Source organism: Meleagris gallopavo, chromosome 2, assembly GCF_000146605.3.
Source record: "Meleagris gallopavo isolate NT-WF06-2002-E0010 breed Aviagen turkey brand Nicholas breeding stock chromosome 2, Turkey_5.1, whole genome shotgun sequence".
Taxonomy (NCBI): domain Eukaryota; kingdom Metazoa; phylum Chordata; class Aves; order Galliformes; family Phasianidae; genus Meleagris; species Meleagris gallopavo.
In genome coordinates this window covers 61859382-61876423 of record NC_015012.2, presented here as the reverse complement: position 1 = coordinate 61876423, position 17042 = coordinate 61859382, and the positions used below count along the sequence as shown (strand labels likewise).

The 17042-nt window shown below is 38.5% G+C and overlaps 1 long non-coding RNA gene across 1 annotated transcript; it reads right to left on the bottom strand.

Moving 5' to 3' along the window:
• Nucleotides 1-208: 208 nt before the first annotated feature.
• On the bottom strand, nucleotides 209-16842 carry LOC104909827. The gene is made up of 3 exons (XR_002112244.2): nucleotides 16681-16842; nucleotides 12711-12874; nucleotides 209-3318 (listed from the first exon to the last, which is right to left on the bottom strand). It is a non-coding gene; the product is annotated as an uncharacterized LOC104909827 (long non-coding RNA).
• Between the last annotated feature and the right edge of the window lie 200 nt (nucleotides 16843-17042).

Genomic DNA, 17042 nt, shown 5'->3' with positions numbered 1-17042 from the left:
CTCCTCTGTCTTAGTTTAAAACCACTCCCCCTTGTTCTATTACTATCCACCTATGTAAACAGCTGTTCCCCTTCCTGCTTATAAGCTCCCTTCAAGTACTGGAAGGCCATAATGAGGTCTCCCCAGAGCCTTCTCTTCTTCAAGCTAAACAAGCCCAGTTCCCTCAACCTTTCCTCATAGGAGAGGTGTTCCAGCCCTCTGATCATCTTTGTGGACCTCCTCTGGACCCGATGTAAGAGCTCCAGGAGTCCTTCCTGTGCTGGGGGCCCCAGGCCTACATTAGATACCACACCCCATACTCGTTATCAATGTATGCCTTGAACAAAGAAGGTAAAGATACACAATATTTGCTGTACACTTAAGGATGAGTCTCTCAGCAGAATGTCACACAAGTGTAGTCATAACGACTGCTTCATTTGTATCTCATATTTAATCTTTCTGATAAATTAGGATTTTTTTCTCTGCTAAATACATGTTTCCTTAAAAAGATATTCTCATCCTTAAATCCATCTGCATTAAGTTAAAAAAGATAGACTTGAAAGTCAAGACTCTTAAATTCAAACTTTCTTGAATCTTTCACTTTGTCTGCCAGAGGTGGAGTCAGCAAAGGAGAAATATAAACATAGGCCAGGTAATGCCCTTTTCCTTTCCCAAGACGGAGTGTGTTAAAAGAGTCTTTCACGGCTGTTCATCCCTCCTACTGTCTCCAAAGGTATCTATGAGAAGCATTATCAAACACTGGCTGCTTGAAAGTGAGAGGTGTCCTTCAGAGTGTAAGGAAAATTGATGAGTAAAATGAGAATAATTATGAAGAGCTGAGGTGTAATTTCATGTTATAAAGAATGTGAAATGGTGATGTGTAGAGAAAAGTGTGATGTGGAAGTGTGAAAGATTAAGAAGTTTTTTGTAACTAATGTTATGAGTGGACTCAGATATGGTAACTTTGAACTCCCAGTCAGTACAGTCTTTGTATATGTACTTCTCTAAGACAGGAAGATAAGGAACTAGGAGGCTCAGAGCTGAAGAATGGCATCATCAAGCATGCTTGGGACCACACTGTATGCATGGGAGAGGTTAAATAATGTGTCTTCCACTGACTCCTGCAAGTTATATACAAGGATTCTTAGATATATACTTAGAGACTTGTGTCTTATTCAATCAATTTTTCATACTGTTAGGTGCAATAGTGCTCACTATTCTGAGTTTTGTTTGTTGGCACTGCGTTAAAGTCGACACTTTGTTCTTCATCCTGCTCTAATAAACCCTCCATCAAAACTAGTTTTCCAAAATGTGAACAAAGCAACACTTACCTTCCTGTCTGTTCTTTTTTATCTTTGAGTATTTGTGACTGGTTTGAGGTGTCAAAATTATTACTGCTGTTGCCACTATTACTCACCTTCCACGCTAACTCAATTTACTCAGGTTGGATAGGCTTTTGCATTATCATTTTCCAACTCAGACCTATACAAGATTAAATTGATGTAGATTATATCACAGACGTAGTCATGAGGCCTGTGAACATTGCTGCCTAGATAAGCTTCCTGGCAGGATTGAAGGCTTCTCTTGCTAATATCAGAATATCGTGAAAAAGATATTGTATGAAGTCATGTTCATTCTCAACCTTTTGTCTGCATCTTGCTGACTGAGCAGTCTTCTTGAGTTAAGTGGAATTGCACATGCATATGAAGTCATCCTGGTGCTGTGACCACAGAACATAGATCTTCCCAGTTTCCTGTTAGAATGTGTTACTTGTTAGTAAATGTTACTCATGTATAAGTTACTGAAATGGAAGGAATAGCTATACAATTAATCAAACAGAAATTGAAGAGGGGGGAAACATTATACAGTATTTATTTATCCATCACTAATGGCCTGGTGAATGTAGGTTAAGAGAAGAAAAGATAGAAGAATTCAACTGTTGGTATTGGCAACTGTGGCTTGTACATGTACAAATGTGGCTAAACTGTAAAAGGAAAAAATGACATGGTAACAGCCAACTTGAATCGGTTGTTTGGTTTGGTTTGGTTTGGTTTGGTAGGGTTTTTTTTGTTTGTTTTGTTTTTTGGCCAATGATTTTTAAAGAGTATTAATTCCAAAGTACCTCAGTTTTTGGAATTAAATCAATTAAATTTGAAGAAAGACTTTCAAATAGTCAAATGCCAAACATCTTGTTTATCTGTATTGGATCTCCATTTGAGAAACTTTTGGAGCTTGACTTCAGCGGTGATGTTCCTTAAAAATATCTACATTTTAGCATTAAACATTTTAGCATTTGCATTTTCACTACTCTCCAGTGTTCCCCACTGTCAAGAGTTTGCATAAAAGCAGGACATTAATCTAGCTTCCTGACAGATGTCAGTGAAAATCTCTGCAAAATTTATAAATTCCTATTCATGATGAAACATTCTAAAGAGCTTATTGCTTCCATTTACTCAGGAATTATTTGTATATTGTTTTATTATATATTTTGATTTGATCTCCAAGGACATAAAGGAAAAACATTTACCGTTATCCAGTCAATTAAGAAATGAAAGGTGATCAACATTAAAAGGGAAAAGGAATGTGGATACTAGATTCTCAGATCAATAACTGTACAACTTAAAATTTGAGATGATTGCAAGCGTATGTTTAAATTAAATGATAAAGTAGACCATCCCTGCTGTGAACAATCCAGCCACCTTTCTTCAATTGCCTACAGATTTGGAGATCAGAAAAATACAACTAGCATTTGTTAGCTTTTCAACTTTTATAATCTCATGAGTGCTCAATGAAGCTATATTTGAACTGTTTTTCTTTTCATGATCAGGTGGTTCCCTTCTATGAGACAGCATTTCAGTACTTCTCTTTTGGAAGGAATGCTTGCGTCCAAGGTTTATGTCTCTGCATAAAGTTTCTCTCTGATGGCAAGTTTTATTTCCTTAATCTATTTCTTGTGAAATGCATGAAACTTAGCATTTAGAAAATAAAAAATATGTGACTGTTGTCTTATTGTACACAAGTTTCAGTACCTTATGACGTTCTCTGGAAGTTCTGGTGTTTTAGAGTGTTAGTGTTTCTTTTAAGAAATCTTTAAATGTATATAAAGTGCATAATATTTTCTCCGTCTTACATCTTCTTTGGTAGAGTTCTCTCTTCTGTCCTCAAGCGGAGCATTAGACAGATGGAATTAGACCGAAGTAAGTTCTGCAGAGCTGACGCTACCTTGATCTTGGTTGCTTTCTTTGACTACTACCAAATAATTTAGGCCTTCTTGATCCCTTGCTTCCATTAGAGTGGTTGAAAGAATGCTGTCTGAATCTGCAGGTGGAACATCAATATCTACAAAGAAAGAAACAAAACAAAACAAAACAAAACAAAAAAAGAAAGGTAACAACCCAGTGATATACAGGTAGTATTAGAAAAAGCACAAAATCAGCTGGTAGAGAAAGTCTGTCTAGTGACTGAGTGAAGAGTGACTGATGAGTCAAACCTATTTTCTGCTATTGCTTGCGGGGATTATACCTTCCACCAAATCACTTCAGGATGTTTGGTCATCACCATTAATACTTTTGCAGATGGTAACAACATTTATGAATACGTGGCCTCTTTTGGTAGGAAAGATAGCCTGCACAAAGCTAAAATGGTTTTAATCTGTAGTTTTTTGTTACCCTGCTAGTAATACAGTAATAGAGTCCTGTAACATGGGCAGTTTTCTGCCTACTAAATTGCAGTATATTCCCTCTCTAGAAGAATTGTAATACTCTGTCTTCAAGGAAACATGAACTCAGCAGTACAATAACTTCTATCCACTACTAAAAGCTTTACATTTTTTTCTTAATTTGATGCTGTTTGCATGTACATCGTTGTCTAAAATCTATTGCAGGTACTATAAATTTTTTCAAGTGATTAACTAAAAGCTCATGCTATAACTGTTGCTATTCTGTGCATTTATTCCTAAGAACACTTTTATTATTATTATTATTATGCTCCCCCCTTATTTTACTTCACAACTGGAAAATGAAGCATGACATTCATAGTTATCTACTCATGAGAATCACAGGTGTTTTGCTGTTGCAAAACCTGTTGCTGTGGGACAACAAACAATTTATTATGTCACTTATAATGACACACACACATCTACTACAAACTCAAAAGTGTTCTCCACATACTAGAGACCACTAGAAAATACTATGAGGAAAAAGCATGAATAAGAGATTTGAATTTAGAAACCTGTTATCAAAGTGGAGACTGGGACAGCACGAACTGCCTTCATATACCATACTGACTGAGAGCCACAAAAAATCATTTGATACTCACTTTGTCACTTCAGGACTATTATGGCAATATTTAGTAATTCAATCCCAACCAAGTGTTCACCAACCAGTACAGCTGTTCTGTGTATGTGGTTTTTGTTTAATAAATATTTTAATGGAAACTCTCAGGCACAAGTTGCCTTGGAAAAGGCAAGCTGGCAAATGCTGAGAGTATGTTTGCAGCAAACTCTTAAGAGAGAAACCTTAAAATAAGGACCCAAGTAAAACTTGGTATTTACAGACCAGACATATGCCGGCTGACCTGCCTAAGTATAGAACACTGGAGGAGCATTCAGATTTGTTTCCTGTATAAGTATCTGGAACTGATGAGGTGATGTTTACACAAATGTGAGTATGAGGTCACTGAGATATTTTTACCAGATATATAGATACATTACTAATTCTTTCCCCAACAGGTCTGAAGATCTACAGAATATATTAAATATTATAATCCTTTTTTAACCCATATGCCACTGTATTTCTTACTGCAGAGAAAAAGAGCTAAAAATCAACAGCTTAGCTTTGTCTTACTTTTTGAGCTTTTGAGACAAAACAAGCAAGAAGTACTTTTTTGTGTGCATGTATGTGGAATGCTCATATCCCATGAAAAGAAGGAGGAAGAAGATAGTGTTGATATACTTTCTTCTATAGCATGACGCACACAAGCTGCACAGCCATTGCCATGAGATTTTTGACTACTAGAGTCCTTTCCTTTACCATTGTGTTGTCTTCTCTTAGCATAGTATTCAGTGCCCATGAAAGCTTAGCACCATTTTGCTGTACAAGCCAAAAACTCTGTGCAAAGATGTCAGGTTATGCAGTACAATGCTTGCCTCTCAAATAAGTCAGCAAACAAGCAAATAGTTTTTGCTCATTGAATTATATGACAGACAGAAGAAAGACAGAAATTACATGAGAGACAGAAGATACTGAAAATTAACAGTTAAGAAAAAATCATTTTTTTTGTGAAATTTCCCCCACAAATATGAGACCTAGAGGCACCACCAGTATCCTGGAAAGCCATAAGACAAAGTAGAGAAGTTTGAATAAAGTTAGGAAGTCCCTTCCAAAGAACATCAATAATTAGAAGAAAGATAAAAGCTGGAGATGGAGATATTCATGACATATCTCTCTTTTCTTTTCAATTTTAACTTTGCTAAAATTAGTTGATTGATGTATAGTCATGCTGGGTTATACGTGAGTAAATGCAGGATAAACCATGTGATGTGATCCCCTCAGATTTCACAAGCAGAGCCTGGCTGAGGCAACAAACGTACCGAGAGGAGGCGTCCAAGCAACACCTTAATAGAATCTGGAGTCGTGCTGGGAAGTCAACTCCAAATGCTTAAATCCTGCTGGCTTGTCCATACTGTGGACTGCACAGTGTAGAGTTACCCACATACACTCCAAACAACCTACATCAGGGCATGAGGTAGGCTGGCTCGGCAGCACAGTGATCAATACAAGAACTCTGAGTTCCCGCCATGCTCCATGCTCCCTCAGGTAGACTGCTCCCAATAATTAAAATACTATGTTCAAAGCTCTGCACTGTAGCTGTGTAAATACTTGTGTCAGTTCCTAAATGCATGACCTCTTGGGAGTTTTCCCCAGTACTAGTTGTAAGTACAACATCTGAGCTAAACTGCAGGTAAACTAATTACAATGAATCTCTTTATGGGTAGGCAGAACTTTGGTCTAAAGGACCCCACATTAAGTGACACAAGACACTGATCGCCTGACTCATACTCATGACGGATGGAGTTTGCTTGCTTAGGCTCCTCTGAGGAGGCCAGCCCCAACCTGATAAAATCTATGCTTCCCCCTCCAAATCCCAGCATCCCAGCCCGCCGCTTCCTGCAGGAGGCAGTGGCCATGTGAGTGGGGTCATGTATCCTGCCTTTCCAGCGCAGAGTCCCTTTCTCTGCCCTCACTACAAGCTGTGCAGGCCCAAAGCATGTTTTGAAATCCTGCCTGGAAGGGTGCAAATTGTTGTGATGTCTTGATAAGCAGATGGTTTTGAGGTGTTTAATTTCAGAAGGTGACAATGTATAAGAGGAAAAAAAGTCCATAGAGAAGCTGATTGGTAGATTCAGAACAAACTGATCTGGAGATGTTGATCTTCTGTTATAGCTATTTCAAGGCCAGATCCTCAGCTAGCGCAAATTAGCAAAGCTCCATAAAAACAAGTGGGACATCAGCAATTTACAACAGCTAAGCATCCAGCCTGAAACATAGCTAATTCTGGATAACACAGTGGCATATGATGCTTAGCACCTTCAACAGGTTAATGACTACATGTTTAGAAGTGCAGTCACATTTACTTCTTACCATTTGTATCTTGGTTTTTCTCTTACGTACTCTGCCCCTTGCCCCTTCTGCACAGTTTGCATGGGAGTGAACGAGAGTCTGACTGGCATAATAGAAAGGTGCCCACAATGGGAACATCTGCAGAGGAAGTGCCTGGTGATGTATCTTTGTTAAGGGAGAAAAGGTGACAGCTTCATCTCAACTGAGTCAAACAGCTCCAGGAGGTATTCCTGTGCTTGGAGTGTTTGGCCAATACCTGTTGGCCACCTGGAGCTGGAGGTGCTGTGTTTCAGTTTCTACACATTGCCAGTAAGAATATAAATAGAACAAATATATATCCGTTTTAATGCTCTGCTCTGTATTATGTATCAGTGGAGATATATCTGTGTTTCCTGTCTAACGAAGCGTATGATCTTGCATGGCTTGAGAGTGACTCACCGACCTTGCTATTCTATCAGACACTAAAGATGCTAAAAGCAAGGATTTTGTCCATCGTGCATTTTTACTGCACTAAACTACTTGAAGCACTGAATGTTTACTTTTCCTCCACATTTTGATAGTTTTTTTTTTAGAGATTCATGGATTGAAATGCCTGTATACAAGATACTGTCTTGGGAAACACACATATAAACTTTTTTATTAACTAGTTCATTGTCATGCTTAATAAAAGAGCACCAAAACCAGCCAGCTCCACACTTGTTTCAATAAAATGTGTCTTGATACATAAACAGGGAAGCACCTCCATTCTCCAGGTCACAAAGTAGGATAAATTTTACCAAGTTTTGATTACTCAGATGTTACATATCTAGTTTAGGCCTTTTTCCCAGGCTCCCATTACATTCAATTGAGAGAGAAGGATGCGTTTTTGTGGAAATATTCATTTCTCATATTGACCTTTACACAGTAATGTCCCCTGAACATGTGTACAACTCTCTGGTGACTATCAAGCAGCCTAGACAGACAGAGTAAGCACAGCACCTAAATTTTAGTTGGTTATATCTGCACACTCATACAACACAAATGTCATTTATAAAATCAGATGATCTGATATTATAATACATTTTTTCCACTCACTGCAAGGCAAAGTTTCAGCATTACTTTCCATGCAATGTCATAGAGCTCACGTGCACTCTCTGGAATCAGAAAGCATTTGTCTAGGGAACACAAACAAAATGATCACCCCATCAAGTTTGTCTTTTCCTGCAGTGTTGTAAGCATTCACTGTTTTGGAAGAAGCCTTTTTGTTGACCCCTCCTGGCTTTGGGTCAGGCACTCACTGAACTAAGTGGGGAAGAGGATTACTGAATTTCAGAAAAATACAAAGGAGGCTAGATACAAGGTTTAAAAAATGTCTCTTATCAACACATCTGCTTCAGAGAAGCTTCCGTTTGTCCAAGTGATTACTTTAAGACTGGAGAAGTGTGCAGAATAGTTTCTAAAAGGCAGCTAGTTTTAGGAAAATAAGCTAGTGATTTACAAAGCAATCCAGTAGTACCCAGTCAGCAGACATATAATTAACAATGAGAGCACTGATCCCAGACTTTAATACCAAATCCCATCAATGAAAAGTTTTGTACTTACTTAAAAAAAAAAAGTGACATTTTTAGCAGGTGTCTTAATTGCTGAAAAAAGAACTAAATACACTGAGTGTTTTAGCTTCCCACATTTTCCAAGAGGCATGTCCAGTTTAGGGATTAAAACATGATCTTTTAAGGCTGAACTTGTTTCCATTTTTTTTTAAACAAAAACACTTACAGCTCTTGAACAAAACAAAATACTGAGGGCAAATGTAAGCATCTTTTGAGGAGTTTTTGCTGTAGTTGCTGTTTTTGTCTAGTCATGCCAGAACTCCTCTCCCCACATTATTATACTCAAAGAAAAAGATATATCAAGTATGATCCACATAGTTTTACCACACTCAAATCACATTATCAGCCTTTTTAAATGTGATTTTTTTTTCTCAGAATAAATGTTGTCAGGTAGCTTTGATGGTAAAATTTTCCTCCTGTCTGCAAAATAATTGCAAGGTAACTGTGGCAATTGTCACAACTATGGATTTCCTCAGGCTTCCTCAAACAGCCTTCTATCTGCTCTCATCAGGACAGCCTCTTCCAGCAGTAACAGTGTCATGCTCTGACAAAGTTTTTGAGCAGTTCTACATTTCTTCCTTATAGGTCCAGAATGCATTACTGGGAGCAGCACCAATAAGAATAGTCCTCCTGTATCAAAAAGGCAAGGAGCTGCTCCAGCTGCTTAATGCCCAGTTGTCTGATGTTGACAAAGATGTTTGCCAAGACAGACAGGTGTTTCCATACCCATAAAGGGTAATGCTTGGGACTTGAAAAATATAGCGCTGTCTTGAATGCACAAATGTAAAAATTTGTTTCTGAGAATAGATGGACTGGTTATTTTTACAGCAACGCAGGACCATGCTTTTAGCAAAATGATTCGTGATGTTTCTTTTGCACTTTTTGAAAAGGAGGGAAGAACAGCCTATATTTCAGTCATGAGTGGGGCTCTTGAATCAATTCAAATTTGATTCAAAACCAATAAGGTAGCCCACAAATATCTCAGTGCTACAGATGGAAAGCACTTCCCTCACTCAGAATGTTAACAATTCTTGCATGCCCACAGTCAGTGCCCTGGGAAAGCCTGTAAGAGCAAGAAGAGTAAATGCTCAACTGGTAGATAACAAGAGCCTTTAAATTCTCTTGATACAGAGGCACTTGCAATGGGTGCTGGGGCTGGTATTGTGCTCATCTGCTGAAATATAGCAGGAATGAGGTAAAAGCAGATCTAGGTACATAACTCTCATTAACGCTACTTTCAGTAGGTAAGGAAATACCCACAGAGATCCCCCAGATATGCAGAAAATATTTAGTGAAACTGATGCTTTATATGTATTACCTGCAGTACTTATTCTGTAGACAGCTATCCCAAAAGAACAAACTCATGTTCTCCTGTCTGTGACCTTTTTTTTTCTGTAAAAAGGTTATTCTGTATAAAGGTGGCTTTGGGCCACTGCTGCCTTAGCCTGAGAACTAATCTGCACATCCCAGTGGGTTGCTTCCTAGTCATTTGGTGCTGGAAGAAGTATGGTTGCTTATAGCTGGCCATACTCACCATCTTTTGGTCAAGGAAGTAAAGTCAGACTGAGATCCTTTACTCCCTTTCTAAACATTGATGCAAGGAGCTGCTGGTGTTTGGACCTATTTGCTATTTTCTGCCTTCTTTATATGGGTAACTCTTGCAGCAGCAAAGCTGGTATCTTTTTTATCATCCCTTCACTATCCTGTTGGTGTGCTCTCTAGACCACTGACATACTTTCTATATTAGTTCACCCATACTTGCAATCTGCTTGACGTACTGCATCAGTAATAATGTTGATAAGAAAGTCTAACATTTTTCAGCACTTCTACCTATTAAACTGTGTTAACAGCATGTGCAGACCTGCTAATGGCCTAGCTAACTACAAGCAGGTAAGGTTTAATAGAATTTTGAATATGTATTTTCCCATGTAAAGCTAAATATTATAGTTATTTTGAGTTCTGTTATTACACTTTGCTTGACATTTGGCTCTTTCTTTTGAAACCACATCTCCTGGTGAGAGCACGCATTTCTTGGCAGCAGGGTAACGACAGGAGTTTCATTACACACAAAGGCCAATGACTACGTAACGTTTTTGGAAAACCTTGCCCAGGACAATCCATCACGGAATGGTATTTTGGATTATTTGTTCTGGCTGTCATCTTCCTACTACTATTGCAAACACAAGAAGTGCTCCATTTAGTTCTAGCTAAAAATGAATGCAAACTTAGAGCTACTTTAAAAATCACTTACTTCTGCAGCATTTTATAAATTGCAGACTGAGACTTCATGCCCCAAACTGTGTGTGGCGGGATCACGAAGGAGCGTGCATTTTATTCTTGAAGTTTGACTAGCACATGAATTGCTAGTCCTTGCATAAAACAGCCACACTTCTGGAGCCAGCATTACTCTGGACTCCATTACAAAATGTTTACATTTCAGGCAAAGAAATAATTGAATGAGTTTAAGCTGGATATCTGCAGAAACCCTGCAGGCATGGTTCCCTGATCAGATAATATGGTAACATTAAAACATTAGCAAGACTCTAGGCCTTCAGTCAAGTTTGCAGCGTACAATTTGAATGGACTTGTAAAGGCTCTTGAGGAAAGAAGAAGATAACCAACAGATAAACTATGAACGAGTATCTGAGATGAGATTTGTAGCTTCCAGATAGCTGCATTTAGGTGAGATAAAATCCATACAAAATATAAGGCCTGTTAGCTTGGGCAAGGTTCCTAATTAATTGGCTGTAATCATTTCCTGAGCTAATTCCAGGCTTAGATTTGTGACAGATTAAATATCTTTTTTCCCGAACACCACTATTCAAAGCAAAGATGCCCTTAAAGAAATTAGCAAATTATATTACATGCATATGCACTAAGCATTTCATTATTGGGTAAGGATGCAAAAACAGCTGGTTAAAAAAGCAGAAAATGATAGGTTATCATTTAGCTTACTTTGGTTCCAGTGTGTCAGTGATAGAATCTTTGGCTTTGTAAAGACGTATGAGCATGTCATACTGAGTGGATTTGGTAAAGAGAGAAATTATGATGGGGAAGGGGAGTTTGACTTTTGTAAAACATCATTGAATGACAAAGACTAGCAAAATATTGAATAGACTATCATTAATAGAGAATTTGACAATGTCAGTCAATTGAATGTAGATAAAATATATTGGAAAATGGCTATGTAATTGCATAAGTGAATGCTGCATCATTTCTGGAATTGATCACAATTTGTTTGAGGGTGGGGAAAATCACAAAATACTAATGTATTAAAACTGTTTACGAGACAGAGTGAGTTTCCAGTTCAAAAACTTTTTGTGGGAAAAAAAACTTCTAGAAATTTTAGCAATTGCTAGTTTTTGCTTTTTTTTTTGGATTGGGAAGCACTTCATTTAACAGAGTTTATTTATTTATTTATATTTTCCACTAGAAAAGCAAAATAAGGAAACAAGTTAAATTAAAAGTAACTGTGAAATAAAAGTGAGATATTTCAAGAGATAAAAACCTTCTTTTTGAAGACTTTCAAATCACACCGTTTGCTAAGACTCCACTTTTTTCCTAGATTTAGCCATTTGGGAATTACTGCAGGATTGGAAAATCTTGTTCTGGCTCAGTCAGAATGTTCATTTTCATGTTTAGGTGCTCTGAGTCACACCTGCTCAGATTTGACATCAGATTTGACTTTTCAGATTTGACTTTTCAGATTTCTGTCTACAAAATTTTAACAGTATTCTTCTCTAATTGGGCTTTGTTGTGTCCATTGTCTTGAGTATATCTTCTCTAACATCACCTCATTTTACTCACACACAGTGTGCAAAGCAGAGGCATGCTGTGATTCTTGGTTGGATCTATCCCAGGCAAAGATAAAGTCTGCCTTACTTAGGTACCTAATTTATGTTCTGTTTCAGGCAACTACTGAACCAGTAATCCTAAAGCAAATGCCCAAGTGCCACCATTAGCAAATGGAGAAATTGAAGTTAGGTCTGAATTGGATGTGTTTTGCGATGCTTGCTCAGTCTCAACCTCATACGTTTTTTGCTTGGTAATTTTACATGTGCTTTACCTAACGTATCATACCTAATGATGCCTAATAAGTCCTCACGAGTTCACAGAGACAGGAAAGTTGCAACTTCCCAGTACTTGAGGGGAGCTTATAAGCAGATGAGAGATCAACTTTTTACGTGAGCAGATAGTGATAGGACAAGGGGGAATGGCTTTAAACTAAAAGAGGAGAAATTTAGTTTAGATGTTAGAGGAAAAATTATTTGCTCAGAGAAAAATTATTTGGCACATCCTGCCCAGAAAAGCTGTGGATACCCTCATCCATCCCTGGAAGTTTTCAAGGCCAGGTTGGATTGGGCCTTAGGCAGTCTGATCTGGGGTGGCAGCCCTGCCCATGGCAGGAGCTGGAACTGAGTGGGCTTTAAGATCTTTTCCAACCCAAGCCATTCTGTGATTCTATGTTTACACTGTTGCAGCTTTGGGCAGAAGGTGTAGTGACAGTGCTGCCCAGGCTTACCCTCAAAAGCTTGGTTGATGAATCCAGTCACCGACTCTTTGTCTTCAAGGAAGTAGCTGAAGCACAGTGGAGAGTGCCTTATCTCCTGAAGTTTGTGCTGAATATAAAAGAAAGTTGGTCTGTTGTGAGGATCTTGGGCCCAGCATCGTGTCATTAAATCACGTCTGGAAATAAGAATTGTTAAAAGGTAAGTATTAAAGATGATAAAATCATCCATCTCATCATTTAATCATCTGACAAGCAAGTTCAGTGTAGATTTTCAACTTCTGAAGTGTTCATACATGGTGCAAAGATTACCACCAGCTGCTGAGGGAAGAAAAGCAGATTATGGGTCAGTTGCCGGGAATACTCACCATGAATGCTTTCAGTTTTGCCAACGATGGATATATTTTTTGAGATTGGGAGAAGCTATAACATTGTAAGGCAAAAGAAAAAGAAAAAAAGAAAAAAAAAGCCCCCCAAAATCCCACCAATACCTGCTCACAACTCTCACAACTCTCTCTCCTAAAAAGCGGCCAATATTTTCTGAGGAACCAGACAAGAAAATAATTCTTTGACAGTAAAAATTTCACTAAAACAAAAAAATGAACTTGAAGCTATTAGCTTATTTTATTCTCCTTCAGTTCACACCACTGCAGCTTCAAAGATATTCAAAGCAAACTCTTTGGTACAGAGAAGGTTAATTTAGACTTCTGCTCCCAGACCAAAACAAATACGAGTACATTTTCCCATCAAAGGCAAAAATGGTATCAGTTTCCGCCGGGTGCAGGGATCCTAGCCCGACCTGTACAAACCTATTGGTATCATTCAGTGGAAAAACTACCTTTCCTGTTTGTCTAAAGGATAGGGCTGATTTACACTGCCTACTCGAGGGCATGAATTGTGGCAAGCCCCAGACACACAAAAACAAATCTTACAAAAGCAAGGGGGAGCAGGGCTGAAAACCAAACTGCAATCAACACCTGGATACGTTAAATGTTGGGAGAGGGGTCTTAGGGCCTCAAAACCAGAGCGCAGCATTTGAGCAGTCAGTGAAAGGACGATTCAGGAAGCTCTTAAAGGAATGCAGAGTATTCACCTCTAAGCCATAAGTTCAAATCCTCCCCTGACAAACAGCCTTGCTGTGAGATCTGAGTTATGTGAAATGAATTGGCTTGCTTAGAGGGTCCAGATTAAAAAGGAGGCTGCTGTCCTTCAACACAACTCAGTGTTTTACAGAATTCCTGATGACAACAGAGGGACATCTCTCTACTACAGATTTTTCCATGATATTTTTCATTAAAATATTGTATTTGGGTGAAAAACGTTAGTATATTTTTTTCAGAACCACTTTTCACCAACCTATATCACACAGTTGCAGATCTGTTAGTGTGATACCAGCTTCTCAAAAGAATTCAATGAAATCTTAAGGATCTAGAAAGTGATAGTAACTTCCAGACACTGAATCACTTCCTCTCCTTACTTACTTTCAGGTGTACTGCTTATTGATGACAAAGATCAAAAAACAAAAATACAGACAGAAAAGTGCTGAATTGGACTCAAAATGAAGAGAAATAACTGTTTTTCCTTCTGTTGGCAGCAAAGTATCTGTCACATTCAGTTCAAAAGCCAGCCTTGGATGCTGGAAACCAAACCACCCACTTTCTGGTCATGATGATTTGTAGAATATTCAAGGGGAGGACCTGAACTGCAGGTTAGTATCTGGACTCTGATGGGCAGAGCCTTGTGCACAGAGGTGTGCTGAGCACTGCTGTTGTGACAGAAGGGAGAAACAGACAGCCAGAAACCAACAGAGGGAAAAAGAAATAAGAAATGATCCACAAAGTCACTTATGAAACAAGAACTTGACAAACGCAGATTCAGAACATTTTTGCATTCCTAAGACAGTCTTTTGAAACAACTACTTTTTAATGGACCATTTGCTGTACTAGATGTGAATCTCTGACTGCACAACTAGTGTCATTCATACATCTGATTCATATTTCGATAAACACAGCTCATCTACAGATCCCCAAGTCTCTTTTTCAGTTCATTACCAAGCTTTATGTATCTGCTCTTCTCTTGAGGAAAGCAGATGATTACCTTCTGGAACAATATCTTAAGGAGGCCAGGGGCAGAACTTCTCTTCCCTTGGCCCTAAAAAATGAAAACAATCCCATTTCCTAATGCTTTCACACCCAAGGTTTCTGTGTCAGCTCTCCTTGCCCTTGCAGAGCAAGCCTACCACAGACTTCTAAACACTTCTCAGCTGAAGTAATTTGGCCTTTGAACTCTCTTCCTATCAACGATGGTTTGTTTTGTCAAATGACAATGAGAAAGCCAAATTATCGGGAAGACAGTCACCGACTTCTGATGTCCCGATGCAGGTTCAAAACCACACGGAGAGCAGCAGGAATGTCAAGAATCTCAGCATGCCATTAATGACCGAACAAAGTAGCAAAAAAGCTATTTAGGCTACTGACAGAAGCTGCACGCAGGTGCTGAGCGTTCACCAAATGAGATAAAAAGACGATACAGGAATCTAAGAGCTCATTCAGCCCCTTGGCTTTCAGAAACCAGGCTGATACTGTTAGGTCCTGATCCTACAAGTCACAGCCTGTGGATGAGAGTGTAAGCTCTACCTGATATGCTAATTTGTGAGTCCTAGGGATTTAAAAAAATACTTAGGTGAACCTTTTCTTGTTTCTTCTGAAGATCTTGCTGTTCACTTTAAAGGCAGTTTATAAACCTTTGTGTGAGCTTGAACATTGAACTGTTATATGGGTATACTTCATCTCCTGTGCTTTTTTAGTTGCGGGTCAGCTGCCAGGAATTTTTTAAGGAAACATTTTTCAGCAGAAAATATTGAAACTGAAGTTGCTGTTAGGGTCCCCTTAGTGCTGTCATTTCACTTCCAGTTTGCACCATGTTCTTAAAATTCTAATGTCTTCAGTTCCTCCAAATGATAGTTTTTTCTTCCCACCCCATCCCCCCTCCCCACCCTTTTCTTTTAATTGTTAATGCAATATTTCAGCTATATCCAGATAATGATAAGTAATCACCATTTGGAACTAAGAGCATTGTAATTGATGCGGGACCTATTATGGAGATCCAGGCTTGCCAATCACAGGATCAGTTTCAAACCATTTCCTCAGCCCCAGGAGTAAGAATTCTGTACCTTAAGTACCCTCTTCTTCCATTTGTAGGACCAGCTGTCAAATGCATTTCTGCGACTGCTTATGCAGAATGGCTGTATAGGATTTGGGACATGAAATCAGGCTATACTGAGTGATCATTGGGCTCAGATTCAATTTCCTCATTCATACACCTCTGTCTGGTATGGGTTGGATATCTTATATGCATTCACTTTTTTTCTTTTAATTACAGCTGAATTTTGTACTCAAGATACAGTTTGGAATTGAAACCTTTGTTTACCCAGCTCAGTTGAAGTCTAACCAGAAGTGCAGACTTCTTTATTCTGCTCTGCTTCAACTTCTCTTGTTGGCTTTTTTACAGAGAGTTCTGCTAAGACACTATGCTATCAGGGAGAAATCTTGTTACGTCTACTATCAATGGCACATGGTATATAGGACCAAGTTAACTCTTCATTATAGTCGTAATAATTTCTAACCAATTCTGAACTGGTTGATCAGGCATTCCCAGCCTGTTATTACTACTGGATTCATGCCTAAGGCTTAATTTATATTATCTCTAAAGCCATGTTTAAAAGACAGCTATGTATCAGCCACTAAACTTTAAGACTTCATTTTCAGTTCTCACTGAAGTTCATGCTCACAGGCTGCACTATTGGATGAGTTAGGAGCAAGTGGGCAGCTGCAAGTGCAAGTTGTTTTATCTAAACAACAAGAAACTGAGTGGATGTTAGATTTTGCAGGGGTATAAGTAGCCATTCAAAATGATAGTCGCTTGGCAATAAAGCTATTTCTGTCTTATAAATATTATCAATGATATATAAACAAAGTTAACTTACATGTCATCAGGACAGTTGTTCGGTGATTCCAGCCTTCCTCCTGATCGTACATGGTGTAAAACTTCTATATTGGAGAGACCCGGATACGGCTGTTGACCCAAAGTTAATGTTTCCCACACTAAGACTCCAAAAGCCCTAAGAAACACCAACAATAAATTTTGATTACCATGATGATGATGAGTAATCTCCCTGTCGTCAGTTAATTAAAAGGGCTCCAGTCTAAGAATGAGACTCAAAAAAATTAGGAGTAAGTTGTTTTAACTTTATGTAAAACACTGGACACATCCTTAATCCTGGCTCTAGAATTGCTAAAATAAATATGTAGTACTAACACACTTTCCTAGACATGGTGAGATGCAGTA